General features: G+C 42.4%; 1 protein-coding gene across 1 annotated transcript in view; it reads left to right on the plus strand.

The window, feature by feature from the left end:
• LOC138171013 (NTF2-related export protein 2-like) overlaps positions 1–15,908 on the plus strand; it is a 296,615-nt gene that overhangs the window by 224,761 nt on the left and 55,946 nt on the right. The window lies entirely within an intron of this gene.

A 15,908-nucleotide genomic window follows, 5' to 3' on the forward strand; every position in this document is an offset into this window, starting at 1 on the left:
CTCTCTCTCTCTCTCTCTCTCTCTCTCTCTCTCTCTCTCTCTCTCTGCTTTTTTATGTCAGTGGAAGTGATTACTGAAAAAATATATCTCACTAGCCTGCCTGCTGCACCCCCATCACCATTTTTCAATCAAAACTTAAACAGTTACATCATATGATGCCAAACCTAGAAATGGAAGGGACCTCAGAGACCACCTAGTCCAACACCCTCATTTTATAGCGGAAGAAACTGAGGCCCAGGGAAAGTAAGTAACTTTCCTAGGGTCAAACAGGAAGAAGAGGTTGAATTTGAACCCAGGTCTTCTGATTCCAGATCCAGGGCTCTTTTGAAGGTACCACACTACCTCTCCATTCAAAGAACAAGCATTATTAAATGCCTACTGTGTGCCAGGCTCTATGTTAGACAGAGTACAAAGACACCCCCTCCCCCCACCTAGAGGAATGAGGAACAGCTCTCCAGTGGCAAGAGATTCTTCCCATTCAGGGCCTTGCACATAGTAGGCACTCAAATGTCACACTGATAACTCTGAGCAACTACATTCCATACATTTTTATAGTCCCACACCCATGATATTCTAAACAAGTAGATTGCTTGTTCAAGGTTTAATTTTTAACATCTAGCATTTTTTACTTTTGACTTTACTAAACCCTCTTTCATTTTAAGCTCAACTTTTATCAGGAGTCAGTGCTGGGGGGTCTCTGGTACCAGTGGGAAGCTGGGTGCAAAAGAGTCCAAGGTACAGTTCAAGTAAGACAAACACAGATAACGGGGAGCCTGAGGTGACCAAAGGTCAGCCTCAGAGTAGACAAGCCGGCAGCAAGCTGGGAGAGAAATAGAAAGACACTGGGACCCTAGGCCAGTCTCAAAGACAATCCAAAGTCCAAGAAAGGTGGCCCAGGCCAGGGAGTCTATAGGAATCAAAGGGGTCAGGGGGTTGGGAAAGTCTGAGCCAGAGTTAGGGGATTGTATCTATGAAGAGGCTTCCTCCATCTCCTGAGGGACCCTAGGGGGCTGAAGTCAATCTTAGGAGAGCCATGCCTACAACTCAGAGCAGGGCATTGATGGCATTGTGGTGGCGGTGGGGGACAAAGGGGGCACACCTCTTGATGATAAAATCTAGAGGCGTACACTACACAAATCAATCAGAAAAAAAGACTCCACAATAGATAACAAAGGGAGACCAAAGGATGCTTTGAAACCAGGGTTGAAGTGAAGTCCAACAGGTATCTGTTGACTTCCAAGGCTCTATCCTGGACCCTCATCTCTTTTCCCTCTATAGTCTTTCTCTTGGTGACCTTTTCAGCTGCCCAAGGGTTAATCTGTCATTTCTGTAACTGACGTTCAGATCTACTTCTTCAGCTTTAGTCTCTCCCTTGAGCTCCAGTCTTATCACCAACGGTATATTGGACATTTCCAGCGGGATGTCCCACAGTCCTCTCAAACTCAACACGTCTAATACAGAACTCATTATTTTTCCTCCAAACCTTTCCCTCTTCTGAACTTCCTATTTCTGTTGAGGTCAACACCATCTTCCCAGGCTCCTAATTTCCCCAAACAGGGAGTGATCTTTGATTCTTCTCTCCCACAGTCTTCACATTCAGTCAGCTGCCAAATCTTTCATTTCCATCTCCACAACATTTCTCACAACTGTCTTTTCTCTATTCACACAATCACCACCTCCGTTCTAGCCATCACCACCTTTCCTCTGGACTGTGGCAATAGCCACCTAGATGGTTTCTCTGCTTCATTTCTCTTACTACCACAATTCAGTTTTTAGCTGTCAAAGTGATTTTTCCTAAAGTACAGATTAGACCTCATTACTCCCATTCTCAATCAACTCTAGTGGCTCCCTATTGCCTCAAGGACCAAATGCAAACTTTGGCATTTAATGTCTTTACAACATGACCCAAGCCTACCCTGACAGCCTTATACATTACTCTACAATGCAGTCAAACCTCTCCCTCCCCTTTCTGCCTTTTTGCCTTTGTACTGGTTGTTGCCCATGCTTGGAACATATTTCCTCCTTACTTCTACCCCACAGACTCCCTGGTTTCCTTCAAAACTTAGTTTTACATCCCCTTTGCTACAGGAAGCCTTTCTGATTCCTCTTGTGGCTAGTCCTAGTTCCACAAAGAACCTTTCTCTTCAACCTAAGAGATGTTTATTGAAAGGCAATTTTTCTTATGTTGTCTATGTTTGTATACATTTGTATGTGTATATGTCATCTCCCCGATAGAATGTAAGCTCCTTGAGGGCAGGAACCATTTTGCTTTTGTCTTTGCACCTCTAATGTCCAGAACATGGCCTAGTATAGAAGAACTTAATAAATCTTTTTGATATATTGGTTACTGTGGAAATAAAGCTGAATTTGGAGCCTGAGGACCAGGGTTTGAATCATAGCTCAGTCACTTGGGTAAGTTGCTTACTTACCCTGTCCAGCCTCTGTTTTCTCATCTATAAAATGAGGGTGTTGGACTCCATGGCCTGGAACCTATGTGTGACCTTGGACAAGTCCCTTCCCTCTGTGGATCTCAAGTTTCTTTCTCTGCAAAATGAGGCGGTTGAACTAGCTGACCTCTGAGGACTCTCAGCTCTTGATCTAGGGTTCTGTGATACTTTAATACTCTGACTAGTTGGATCTTTGGACTTCTGGACCTTTCTGGCCCCAGAGTCAAATGAGTATATGGGAACACTTGTTCTCAATCAAGTATCTCTTCTGGAGGGGATGATAGCACATCCCCTCAGTTTAAGTCCCCCCCCCAGTGGTCTTTTGGAGAAAAGAGGGAACCCAAATGCAATTTATCCCGAGTTTCTTTTGAAAGGCAACCAGGCTACTGAATTTGACTGCGCTACACTAGGAAATTGACAACCCAAGTGTCAACATGGGGCCCCATCCATGAACTCATCAATGGTCCATAGTGTTGTGAGCTGCACCAAAGACAGCAACGTTTCAGCATATCCTTGGCTTTTGTCTTAGGAACTTAGGTTGGGATAAATTATGTATCATTTCCTATCTTGTCTCCAAACACACAACTTGTAGGGTAAGGTTGGAAAGTTTATTTAGGATTCATTGTAAGATGAATCTTGTAAAATAATTTCAATGAGTTGAACGTTAACCCCTCATACACACACAATGGCACTTCTCTGACCCCACTTCTGGTGAATGCAGTGGGCACACTGCTTAGCATTGAGTTAGACTGTACAGTTTGTTCTAAGAACAAAGGAGATAAGGGGTCATCTTAGCTCTTAGAGAAGGTTGAGATGGTTCAAAGCTAATTTTGACTTTGACCATTCATTTGTATTTCATCAGAATCAGTCTCAGAGCAAGAAACCTTCTCTATCTCTATATTCTACATCTCCACTCCAATGTGTTAGTAATCTGGTGTTTACCTTACAGGATAGAAAGGTACCTGTTTGTTGGTTCTTGTCCTGGCTGGGGTAGATCAGCTGCTATCAATAGCTGACTTTTTTTCTCCTACCTTCTGCATCTTCCAATCTGGTCTCGACTTCAAAGTAAATACAGTATATGAAAAACCAATAGATGAGAAAGGAGTGTGAATCCTGCCACAAATTAGCTGTGTGATTCCTGGTAAGTTGCTTTCCCTCTCTGGTGCCTTCTCTTTAAAATGAAGTGATTGGGGTTGAATGAAGTCTAAAGTTCTATGATTCTCTGAAAAGGTGAAGTCTGGAACATATTGTCCCATAAGAAATGAGAAGGGGGCGGCTAGATGGTGCAGTGAATAGAGGACCAGTCCTGGAGTCAGGAGGACCTGAGTTCAAATCCAGCTTCAGACACTTAATACACACACACACACACACACACAAAACTAGCCATGTGACCTTGGTCAAGTCACTTAACCCCAATTGCCCCTACCAAAAAAAAAAGAAAAAGAAAGAAATGAGAAGGAAGAATTTGGAGATGACTGGGAAGATTTATTTGAGCCAATGAAGAGTGACAGTAAGCATACCCAGTAAAACAATAGGCAGTGATGACTAAATGAAAAGAGCATCCCCCTCAAAAACAAGCAAACTGAACACTATTCAATGATAATGACCAAGCTTATCTCTGAATAAGAGGTGAGAAAATCTACTTCCCTCCCTGCTTAGAACTAAGTATATGGAACATCTCATGTACTGTCCAGCTTCAGTGATGTATTGATTAGTTTTGCTGAACTGCTTTCTTTTTTTTGTTGTTCTCTACCACAAGGATGGCTAGCTGGTGAGGGAAGGGAAAATGGAAATGAAGTGATAGGGGGAAAGACAAACAAAAAATATCAATGCATTTTTTGTTTGTTTTGCTTTTTGGAGGGGGGAAGGCAGGGCAATTGGGGTTAAGTGACTTGCCCAAGGTCACAGGGCTGAGTGTTAAATATCTGAATCTAGATTTGAACTCAGATTCTGACTCCAGGACTGGTCCTCTATTCACTGCACCACCTAACCACCCCCAATTCATTTTTTTGGTAAAAAGTGAGAGTTGGTCCCAAAGTGTTACCTTCTTTATCAGCCACCTACAGCTTAAATTGAGGATAAACCTTGAAATTTACCATCCCAACCTTGAAGCTACATTGAACAGCAACAAAGGGACAGCTAATAAAAGAACCAACAAGTTCAAACTAAAATTCTTTATTGGACTAAGCTAACTCACCAACATTTAAAAATAACTGGAGAAAAATTTACAGACACCTCTTTTTTCGATATTAGTGTTAATTGTTCACAGGACTCCCTGATTTTAAAAGAGGTAATGATGGAACCTCCATATTGGTGGATCTTAACCTCAGACACTTTCTCTGATCTACTTTCCGAACCCTTAACATTTATACTTCAGTCACTGAAACAAATAGAATCACAGACTTTTCCATCAGAAGGGACTTCAGAGGCCATCTAATTCAGCCAAATAATCTATTCTGTGTCCCAACAACAATCTCCCTTATAACACAGTCATCCAGTCTCTCCTTGAAGTTCTCCAGGGAGAGGTAGAACCCACTACCAATCAAGGCAGCCCATCCCATTTTGGACAGCTCTCATTGTTAGAAAGTTTCCCTTGATCTCAAATCCAACTTCTGCCTGTTCTGCCTTTTGGGGTCAAGTGGAACAAATATCATCCTTCTTCCATGTGACAAACCTTCAAATATTTGAAGACAGCTATTATATACTGCCAAGTCTTATCTTCTCCAAGCAAGATAGGTGGAGTTCTTTCAGCTGATGGCACATTGCTTCATCTCCAAGCCCTTACCCATGCAGGGTACCCAGAACTAAATGCCATATTCCAGTTGTTGTCTGATCAGGGCGGAGTACAGCGGGATTATGACTTCTCTAGTCCTTGATACCGTGACTCACTAATTGTAGCCAAAGATGGCATTTGCTATTTAGCTGCCATGTCACAATATTGATTCATATTCACAGAGAATCACAGGATTTCAGCATTGGAGGGACTTGAGTGGTCACTTTAGGGGCAGTGGATAGAGTTCTGGACCTGGAGTCAAGAAGACCTGAGTTCAAATCCAGCCTCGGAAGCTTACTAGCTGTGTGACCCTGAGCAAGTCACTTCACCTCAGGCTACCTCAGTTCCTTAACTGTAAAATGGGGGTCATAATAACCTACCTCCCAAGGTTATTGTGAGGATCAAATGAGAGAATACTTAAAAAGTATACCTAGCACACAGTAGGTTCTCAATAAATGCCTGCTCTTCCCCTCCCCCCTTACTTGGTAATTTCTACACATTTTCCTGGATTCTGTCCTGTACTCCACACAATGGCTCTTCAAATACTTGAATACAGTTATTCAGTGTCCCAGTCTTCTCTTCCCCAAGCTAGGCACACACAATTCCTTAGATCACTCCCCACAGGACATGACCTCAGGGCTCTTCACCATATTTTTTGTCCTCCTCAGGATGTTCTCTATCATTCCTAGAATGTTGTGGGCTACAACAGAACAAAAAACTGGAGTTCGGTTGTGGGGCCTCTCTTAATGAAGGCTAAGATGGCATTAGCTTTTATGGTGGCCCCATCATGCTACTGACTCATATTAAGCTTGCAATCCATTAAACCCCCCTCCCCTCCCAGATCATTTTCAGTTAAAGAAGGTAAGAGATAAGTTATCAAGGGAAGGAAAAGGAAATTGGATGTGGTTGTCAAACTGTTAAGAGGTGCCAAAGAGGTTGTCAAGATGTTAAAACAAGCAGGTTGAAAGGCAGAGACTGAGGAGCTTGTTTCTCATAAGTATGGAAAGCAGGGAGGGTTTTTGCAGTGATTTCCATTTAGCATGCAATGTTTGTATCTCTGTCACAGGCAAGTGGCTGTTATCTATGCTCAAAGTGCAGGCTGGTCTCCCTCCTAGGAGATAAGGTGAATAGGCTCAAGGAGCGCCTCTTCACACTCCAGGTAATCAGGGACAATGCAATGTTCCTAAAAACATCAAGCACTTGGAAAGGGGTTCCGATGTAAAAGTAAAAGGGGCTAGCTAGCATTTTGCTGGCGTCTTGCAATCAAATCAGAAGGGTTTTTAACTAAAAAGGGAGGAAAGGGAAAAAACCCCCAAACTCCCTACATGTTATCCATGAAGCTAGATTCCCTAGAGAATATCTGGAATTACAAGAATAGGAATTGTGATCACCAGACATTAAAAGGAGACAAAATCCAAGAAAGGAGCTGGGAGTAAATAAAACCTATGGTGGTGCTGCAGTAGATAGAGTGCTGGGTCTGGAGGGCCTGAGTTCAAATTTGGCTTCAGACACTTATTGTGACCCTGGGCAAGTCACTTAACCCTGTTTGCCTCAGTTTCCTCATCTGTTAAATGAACTGGAAAAGGAAATAGCAAACTACTCCAGTATTTTTCTTTTGGCCAGGAGAACCCCAAATGGGGTCACAGAGAGTCAGACACGACTGAAAATGACTGGACAGCAAAAATACATCAAATACAATATACAAAGTATAATAGGAAATCAAGGTTTTAACATAAGGATGCCAACTTGACCTTATCAATCAATAGAGGCAGAAACCAAAGTGAATTTTCTTTTTCATCTGAGTATACTAGGGACTACCTGGACGAAATGGGGGGGGGGGGGGGTTGGGAAACATCACAAGCTTTGTGGTAGTAATGGGTGAGGGATTTCATTTATCGAGTTATCTGCTAGCAGGAGAGGGGAACTTGTGGCCTCGAGGCCACATATGACCTTCTAGGTCCTTGGGTGTGGCTTTTTTTTTTTTTACCAAGTCCAAGTTTTACAGACTGAATCCTTCTATTAAGGGGATTTATCTTGTGAAGTTTGCATTCAATCAAAGGGCTGCACTTGAGGACCTAGAGGGATTTGTTCTGTGAAGTTTGGATTCAGTCAAAGGGACGCACTTGAGGACCTAGAGGGCCACATATGGCCTCAAGGCCAAAGGTTCCTCACCCCTTTAGCAGCTAGAGTTTTCTCTTCCAAAAACAAAGCAGCTACTAATTTCTTGACTTGCCTTTTAAATCTCCAGTTGCTTGCCAGAGCAATTCACAGGGGAGCCTCAAGCTCACCCTGGGGCTCTAGTGCATCGAGCTACTGCTGGTCTCTCTCTAGTTACCAGACTCAGCAAACTCTCTGTCTCTGGGCCCCACCTCTCCATGGGGTCCTATCCCTCGTTTACAGGGATCTGAACTCGAGGGGTCTCCCCTGCCCAATCAGCATTAGCACCATGGCCCTGCCCACTAGCTAACCCCACCTCCTTTGAACATTCTATCAATGAACTCTAGTCACATGGCCTTGGAATTATGGCCTTGACTCCCTATGGAAGCAGATACACCTGCTGAATGCTGAGTGGAGTGTTTTTCCTCTTAGCATAGAATCAATAAGGAAATAAACAATCCTTAAGGACTAGAACATAATGGATAATAAAATGTTTCAAGTTTTCTGTTCTAAACCTCTGAATTCCCTTAGAGGTAGGCTCCATCTGGACCCTGGAATTCTGGGACATTCACAGTGGGAGTCCCCCTTTGGCCAGAGTGTAATAAGGCAGTTTCTGCAAGATGCTCAACTTCCACATCCCTCAGGACTGGTTATCAGGTACAGCTTCAGTATCTCTGGGGTCAAGGTCTCAGTTCCCTGTTGGCACACATATCCTAAGACAATTTCCTCATTCCCACGCCCCCTCCTTTTCAGCTTTTTTTCCTTGCTTTTTGGAGGGGGGAAAGCTGAGGTTAAGTGACTTGTCCAAGGTCACACGGCTAGTGTTAAGTGTCTGAGACTGAATTTGAACTCAGGTCCTCCTGACTCCAGGGCCAGTGCTCTATTCACTACAGTTCCACCTAGCTGCCCCTATTTTCAGCTTTCTTTGGCGTATTCGACTTCTCCAATTAAATTGTAAGCTCCTTGAGGGCAGGGGCTATCTTTCTTTTTTCCCTCTTTGCATCCCCAGTGTTTAGCACCAATGCCTGGAACATAGTAAGCAGTTAATAAGTATTTATTGATTATTTATTGATAGAGCTGGAGTACAGCATCCAATGGGAACTGGAACTCCGGAAGACTGGTGATTTGTCTGGTTGCTAGACCATGTCTGGCCACAGGCAACCCCTCCCCTCCCTTATAGAGCCTGGTTAGTGTAATCAGCAGCCAGCCCAGGCTAGGAGCAGTGATGCTATTGTTCTTACATGTCCCTATATCCCTCTCTTTCTGACCTGGACCACCAATCTCTGCTGCCACCACATCACCTCCCTTCCTCTTCCACTGTCCAAGCCCCTAACCTAGACCCCTTTCCCTTTGCTTCTCACAGCAAGATGAGAGTGGCAGCTGTAGAATGAAGGGCATTACACTTTAATGATAACTTTATCCTTCAAAAGATGAAGAAACAAAAATGGGACAAGTACATTCTGGATCAAATTTCTACCTGAAGGGAAGAATTGTTTACTGGAATGAAATGGTGGCCCTGTGGGGGGTGGAGTAGTGGAAGTGACTGTTTCCTCCTGGACTTTGTGATAGAGACAGAGGGGAAAGCTGATCATAATCTGACATGAACCCTAGATTTGAAGATGACAGATTTCCCAGGGTTCAAAGGAAGACTAGGGAGAATCATAAGGATCAAAATCCCACAGGAGGAATCAGACAAAGTAAGCTCTCAAGAATAAAATTCTATGAATACAATTCTGAGATGTAGGAAAAAAGGGGCTTGTCCAAAGAGACCAATGTGGCCACACAGGGAACTCACCAACCAACTCTGATTTGAAAAAGATAAATATAGAAGATGGAAATGAAGAAGTATGTTGTGGTTCTGTAAGGATACTGTCAGGAATGCTAAAACTCTGAATGAGATTAGGCTGGTGAAAAAAGCTAAGGCTAACCAAAAGAATGTTGTTTTATTTGCTTCTAAAGCTTTCTCAGGGAAAAGGAAGGTCACAGAAGAGATAAGGCAAAAAAGGAAGGGATGGATGGAAAGATAGTAGGTGATGATAGAGAGAAGACCAAGCTGCCCAGTTCTAATTTTGCTACATTTTTTCTGCCAAAGATCTTGATCTTTGGACTGGAAAGAATAGAGCAAAATTGGCTCACATAGAATTGATACCCAAGATACCCAAAGAGTAAGTAAGACAGTGCCTCGCTACTCTTGATGACTTCAAGTTCCCATGTCCTTGTAAGCTATACCTTGGGTGTTTAAAGAACCAGCAGGTGTGGCTGCTGAGTCACTGGCAGTGATCTCTGAAAGATCATAGAGATCAGAAAAGGTGCCCCACAATTAGAGAAGGGCAAATGTCCTGATTTTTCACAAAAGGGAAGAGAATGAATTCTGCAAACTTACAGGTGTTGATGCTTCTTTCTTTTCCCCTTATTTTAAAAAAGTAATTAATGTATTTTTTTTTAGTTTTCAACATTTGCTTTTATAAGATTTTGAGTTCTAAATTTTCTCTCTCCCTCTACTTCCCCCTCCCCAAGACAGTGTGCAATCTCATATTGGCTATACATTTTTTAAAGCAATTGGGGTTAAGTAACTTGTCCAAGGTTACATGGCCAGTTATTTTGTGTGAGTGTTAAGTATCTGAGGCTGGAACCGATCCCGGGTCCTCCCGACTCCAGGGCAGGTGCTCTTACTCACTGTGCCACTTGGCCGCCCCGGCTATACACTTTTTTGGTCACATTAAACCCATTTCCACCTTAGTCATGTGGGGAAAGAAGAATCAGAATAAAAGGGAAAAGCCATGAGAAAGAAAAAAACAACAACAATAAAAAAGAGAAATAGTATGTTTCAATCTGCATTCAGACTCCATAGTTCTTTCTCTGCATCGACACTTATTTCAAATGATGATTTCATTGGTATGGTATTTACTTTTAGAGAGCTAGCTTCAAAGTGAGGAGAATTTGGATTCAAGTTATGCCTTAGACTGCTATGTAATGCTGGGGGTAATTTCCTCAGCAAGTAAGCTCTTAAGTGCCCCTAGTTGTCCTATGAGACTCTAACAGATGACAATCTGCATTGGTCCAGGGAGTTCCCTCACTGGATGTTCCTTATATCAGTGCAACCAGGCATCCAAAGTACACTCCCAAACAAAAACCTCCAAACCTAAATTGGTGGATAGAAAGAATGCTCTAAATTTAGTTTACCCAGAGTTTAACAAAGCATTTGATAAAGTCTTGTGTTAATTTCATTTTTTTTTGAAGACATGTGGACTAGAGGATGGCAAAATTAGATCTGCCCCTTGGTAGACTAGATTCTAGTCTCTTTAAATTCTCCAGCAGGGAGAGTACCCTGTGTGAAGGTCTTTGGGGATTGTCTGGCCAGAATTGTCCAACTCAGGCCTACAGACCACTTTTGCATATATTGCAGAGTCTGGCCCCAAACAGATCAAAATGTAATTGGAAATCTTTAAAAATTAAAATACAACACAACACAGATGATGTGAATCTGTGGTTTTTTAAGTCAATATGTGGCCATCAGAGATGGATTGTATTTGAGTTTGACAGCACTGGTGTAGTGGATAGAAAGTTCACCTTCAAGTCGATCACCCTGGGTTCAGATCCTGTCTTTGACACAAGCTGTCTTTGTGCAAGGTATTTAACCTCTCAGTGACCTAACCAACTCTCTTTTTTTTTCTTTTTTGGTTGCAATCATGGTTAAGTGACATGTCCAGAGTCACATAGCTAGTAAGTGTCTGAGGCTAGAGTTGAACTTAGATCTTCCTGACTTCAGGGCCAGCTAACTGTCTTTTTTTTTGGAAGGGGGAAGGCAGGGCAGTTGGGGTTATGTGACTTTACCAAGGTTACACGGCTAGTGAATGTTAAGTGTCTGAGGCCAAATTTGAACTCAGGTCCTACTGACTCCAGGTCCAGTGCTCTATTCACTACAGCGCCCTAGCTGCCCCTGGCCTAGCCAACTTTCTAAGACCCTAACTTTCTCTCCTCCACACATTCTCTGGCCGAGCTCTACTGGCCCAATTACTGTTCTTCTTCACATATATTCCATCTTCCTTCTTGGTGCCTTTGTACTAGCTGTCTTCCATGCAATGCTCTCTTCCCTCACCTTATACCTTTCCTCTCTTACAATCCCTAGATTCCTCCAAGACCCAGCATCTGCAGAATGCTTGATTGGTTGATTGATTTGCATTGGTGGCGTGAATTTCCTTATGTGAAATTCTCTCTTCTCGACTAATGAGATCACAGGCACAGATTGAAAGAAAAATCCAACCTATATGGGTTTGACAAGAAAGAAAGGGCTCATGTTAGGGATATGGTTATAGTACAAGTAAAGTGACAGAATCCCTAATTCAGGAAGAGCCTTAGGGGTCAGTCATATCGCCCGACTCCCTTGTTTTTGATGGGGAAACTGGGGCCCAGAGAAAGGAAGGGACTGCCTAACTGGACTGGGGTCTTTTTTGGGTGGGGGAGGGAGAGGAGGAAAAACATTCACTCAATTATGAAATGCCCAGATTATCCATTTTAGAAGAAACCTGGAGGCAGGCGGGCAGGCAGTTGGGCTGGTGGGCAATTCACATTTCCCCCCACATGTCAGTATGTCCTGAAGGCAGTTCAGTTTCCATGGAAAGTCAGTCCTTTGAGTGAAGGCTGCCAGCAAGAGTGCTTTAGGCGGTGACTTCAGAAAAACAAATCATTTCATATAAGGCACTGAAGAAGAGTGATCAGATGCAAACTAATGAGTAATGAGTCAGTTCCTAAACAATTCAATTACCCAAGCATCCATAGAAGGCCTACTTGGTGCCAGGTACTGGGCTAGAAAATGGGTGGCAAGCTTCATAAAGTATTTAGATTTTCACTATAGTTAATTGCTGCACCTGGGGACAAAAGAGAAAACAAACTCTTCTCTCAAGGAACTTGTACTCTTTTGGGGGAAACTATTGTATCATTAAAGAGTCACTCATTGGAAAAGGGTCAAATTTTAATGATACATGAAAACCTGATTTGGGGACTTAATCTTCGGATCCCAGGCATTAGTGACAAATACAGTTACTGCCACCTTGATGGAGAACTTATGTGTTTGGCTCAATGGGATATACTCAGAACATAAAGTCATCCAATTCCTTGGAGGCCTACGGGAATTCTCAATCTCAATTGCTATGAAATAATACTTCAGCTAACAGAGTTTCTTTCACCTGATGCCCTCATTATGACTTTTCAAATATTTGGTTTTAAAATGTCATCTCAGAGTGATAAAATTTCATCACTTAGCAATTTACTTTTTTAATGTTCTTGTTTTTAAGCAGTGTTCACTGGTTTAGAAATTGTGTTCACATGGAAGCGTCAATGTTAGCAGGGGTTATGAGAAGACAGGCACACTAATACACTGTTGTTGGAGCCATAAATTGGTTCAACCAGCCTGGAAAGCAATATGGAATTATGCCAAGAAAGTGACTAAAATGTCTACATGCCCCAAGGAAGTCCAAGATAGAAAGAAAGGTCACATATATGCCAAAATATTTATGACAATAATTGTTAGGGTAGCAAAGAAGTAGCAGCAGAGTCTATGCCTGTTGATTGAAGAATGGCTAAACAGATGGTGGTCCATGAATGTAATGGAATATTGTTGTGTTGTAAGAAATGTGTTGTAAGAAGGTAGGGCAGGGGAAGACTTACATGAAGTCACAGAAAATTAAGAATCTAGAGCTAGGAAGACAATATACACAGCTGACTTGCAGCAGAAACCTTAGCTATGTTCTCTCCCCCAATTAGAATATGTGGTCCTTGGGGGGCAGCTAGGTGGAGCAGTGAATAGAGCACTGGCCCTGAAGTCAGGAGGACCTGAGTTCAAATCTAGACTCAGACATTTAACACTCATTAACCGTGTGACCTTGGGCAAGTCACTTAATCCCAATTGCCCTGCCTTCCCCCCTCCAAAAAGCAAGAAAAAAAAAGAATATGTGGTCCTTGAGAGCAGGGACTCTCTTGCAATTCTATTTGAATCTTCTGTGATTAGCACAGTGTTTGATACATAGTAAGTGCTCAATAAATGTTTTCATTCATTCACAAACAACAATATTAATGGAAAGAACAATGACAACAATTGAAGCTGACTGCCATGAATTTCTAATGATGAGGCTCAGTCCCAAAGAAGAGAATGCATCTCACCTCCCTTCTTTGCTCAAGTAGAAGTCTATGGTGGTAGAACACTGAATATAGTCTTGGATTTTCTGGCTATGTTGGTTAGTTTTGCTCCTGTAACTACCCTGCCCCCCTTTTCTGTTTAATTCTTTGTTATAAAGGAAGACTCTCTGCACATGGGAAGGGGGAAGGTATGTCGGGAAAGGAAAGTAACATAAAAACAAAGAATATTTGTCAAAAAAGAAATGGTTGTTCAAGAAGATGTACTCTTCCTTTACTCAAATGGCAGAGATGGAGAATATTGATGATACATACTCAATCCAGATCAGTTGCAGCAGTCAATCAATAACCATTTATTAAGTATTTACCCTAGAGCTAGGCACTGAGAATCAATGATGTCATGGTCCTCTTTGAGAACCAAGGACAAACAATAAGAACAGGCACTGAGACAAAGAGAAGCAAAAGAGAAAAGCAGTCCCTTCCCTCAAGGAGCTTATATTCTTTTTTTGTTTGTTTGTTTTTTGCTTTTTGGAGGGCAATTGGGGTTGACTTGCCCAAGGTCACAGGCTAGTTTTTTTATGTTAAGTGTCTGAGACAGGATTTGAACTCAGGTCCTCCTGACTCCAGGGCTGGTGCTCTATTCACTGTGCCATTTAGCTGCCCCAAGGAGCTTATATTCTAATGGTGGAAGACAACACACAAAGAACCTGAAAAGAAGGGGGAGGAGGAAAGCAAGGTGCATGATGGAGGAGTCCTGATTGCAACCAGGTGAGAAATGGAGAGATGGCTGGCCTGGAGCTGTCCAATCAGAGAGAGGGACAGAGTGTACTTCCAGTGTTAATTCCAGGGTGAAAATGACCTTCCAGGAAGGATGAAGAGGTTTCTGGGACATGACAGAGAAGTACAGAGTACAATTGAATCCAGAAATAAACAAAACAAAAACATCCCAGATGACAAGTATTGTCCAATAATCAAATGCTCCATTGCAATCATTTGTGTATCCTTTTCTTATGTTGTCATCACTGCCATCACCATCCCCTGCATAAAAACAGTCAGCTTACCAAGCCCTCTCTGTTACGGCCATTTCTAACCATGTAGCTCCCCTGTGAGCTCTCTCTCTCAGTGGCTGGTTGGTGTGCAGCTTCCCTTGTCTCTCTGGGTAGCATATGGCCATGTCCCTGATGGAGTGGCTTGTACCAAGTAGAGTCTTGTCAAGCCTGGGAAGTCAGTGGGAACTCTGATGAGGGCCTTTTATAACTTTCTAATGCTTGCCCCTGAACCAAGCCTGACCATTGGGATGAATTACTAAGGCCTGCTGCAAGCTCCCTGGTGTGCTGCCCAAAGTGTAGGTGTATGCCAAAGAGTAGGTAATAATTGATTTTGTGTGCACTAAAGACAAGGGAGATTTGGGGTGGAGAGCAAGTTCCTTAGGAAGCTAAATATTCTTCTTTGTTGCTGTTGTTTTCTTGATGGGAGGTGTTTTCCAATGATAATTTTTTTTGGAGGGGTAAGGCAAGGCAATTGGGGTTAAGGTCCACAGCTAGTTTTTGTGTTAAGTGTCTGAGGCTGGATTTGAACTCAGGTCCTCCTGACTCCAGGGCCGGTGCTCTATTCACTGCAGCACCACCTAGCTGCCCGGAATGATAATTTTAAAGGAGGCAATGGATCCTTTTAGATAGATCAGTTCATAGCAATATGTATCTAATGAGAAATGGGTGAATTAAAACTGTGCAAACTTAAAGAATGAAAATTCCAAAATGTATACCATTTCCTTTTCTTTTGAGTGCAATTGATTTAATTTTAAAATTTTTATTAATGTTTTTATGCCTTTCTTTTTCCCCCTCAGTCACTTCCCAATGTCCTTCCAACTGCCAAATTGTCCTATCTAGCAGAGAAAAACATTTAAGCAAAAACAATTGACCAAATACATCTGTCAGTGCATGTAATCTGTATCTCTCTAACAAGAGAAGGGAAAAAATGTAATAGATTTTCAGCCAAACAACTTGATAAGTCAACACATTTGAAAGCCTTTTGATCTGATGCTAATATCAGCTAAGAAAAAAAAACAAACCAAAAAAACCAAAACAAACCCCAGTGCTGTATTTAAGGGAATGCCCTTGGTATCAGGAAGAACCTTGGTGTAGTCCTTGGTCAAATTTGTATCTGCAACTCATCTGTGACTTACAGTCTTAGGGAGGTTAAATGACTTGCCTATAGCTACACAGCTAGCATATTTCAGAGGCAGGGCTTGACCAAGGTTTTTCCTGACACCCAAGGTCATTCCCCTAAACACTGCACCAGATTTTTTTTTCTCTTAGCTGATTATTAGCATCAGATCAGAAAACAGACTAGTTGTATGGCTACAGGCAAGTCATTTAACCTCCCTAAGGCTCTAAGTC

This window comes from Petaurus breviceps, unplaced genomic scaffold (genome assembly GCF_028583685.1).
Source record: "Petaurus breviceps papuanus isolate PSGF00001 unplaced genomic scaffold, PetGlider_PUasm1.0 400, whole genome shotgun sequence".
Taxonomy (NCBI): Eukaryota; Metazoa; Chordata; class Mammalia; order Diprotodontia; family Petauridae; genus Petaurus; species Petaurus breviceps.